This window comes from Mastomys coucha, chromosome X (genome assembly GCF_008632895.1).
Source record: "Mastomys coucha isolate ucsf_1 chromosome X, UCSF_Mcou_1, whole genome shotgun sequence".
NCBI classification, from domain to species: domain Eukaryota; kingdom Metazoa; phylum Chordata; class Mammalia; order Rodentia; family Muridae; genus Mastomys; species Mastomys coucha.
Genome location: NC_045030.1, coordinates 2,369,734 through 2,370,604, shown reverse-complemented (window position 1 = coordinate 2,370,604; position 871 = coordinate 2,369,734). Strand labels below are relative to the sequence as shown.

Sequence of the window (871 nt, the reverse complement as noted above, 5' to 3'; positions counted from 1 at the left end):
AAAAAAAAAAAAAAAAAAAGTACTTAGCATAGCGCCTGCGTCCTGCCAGCGAATATCGCTGCTCTTGGTGGGCTATCAGTAAGTTCCTGCAGGGAAAAGCTCGGGTGGAATCAGGAGCTGGGGGGTGGGGGCTGTAGTTGGCAAAGCACATGCCTAGTGTATATATGCAAGGCCCTGAGTTACATTCCTAGCATGGGGCAAGGATGAGAACTGGAGTTGTAAGTTAGAAAGAAGAAGAATTAGCATTAAGGCTGTGGATGTAGCTTACTAGTAAAGCTCTTGCCCAGTATTCAAGATGCATTAGGGTCCATCCCTAGCACCACAAAAATAATAGTAGTCTTAGACTAGAACTCAAACAGTGTTAGATAACCACTGCTATTAGTGTTAGGATCAGCATTAAAGCTCATATCAGCTTAGAGTTGATATTAGCATTACTGTTGGGGTGCACATATAGTTAGCATTACAGCTAGAATTCACAGCCAGGCTAGTTGGGAAGGGAGAGCAACTAACACAGGCAATAAGCACTCAGTAGACAAATCAGAATACTCTACTTGGACATCTCAGACTCACGTGAGTACTTAATATTTGATATATTGAGAACTCAGGTTCAGTCAGTCGGACTACTTAACATGGATTCAAATTCGTGCATTGTCCCCAAATACAGTAGTAGCTGTCATTGTTACCCCATTACAGAAGGGAGAATGGTAACTCATACATGATTTCATCTAGGTCTCCCCACTAGTAGCTAGGTGGGTTTGTAGCAAATAGTGGAATAGTGGCCTAGCTGCAGGTCCAGTGTCTATGTCCTTACAAAGGAAAGCAGCATACAGCCACTCTCACAGAATTTAAACAAGCCTCCCTTTTTTTTTTT

At 42.5% G+C, this 871-nt stretch overlaps 1 long non-coding RNA gene across 2 annotated transcripts in view; it reads right to left on the bottom strand.

The window, feature by feature from the left end:
• The window catches only part of LOC116068115, a 7,053-nt gene that overhangs the window by 3,055 nt on the left and 3,127 nt on the right, over positions 1-871 (bottom strand). The gene's annotated exons all lie outside the window — the stretch shown is intronic.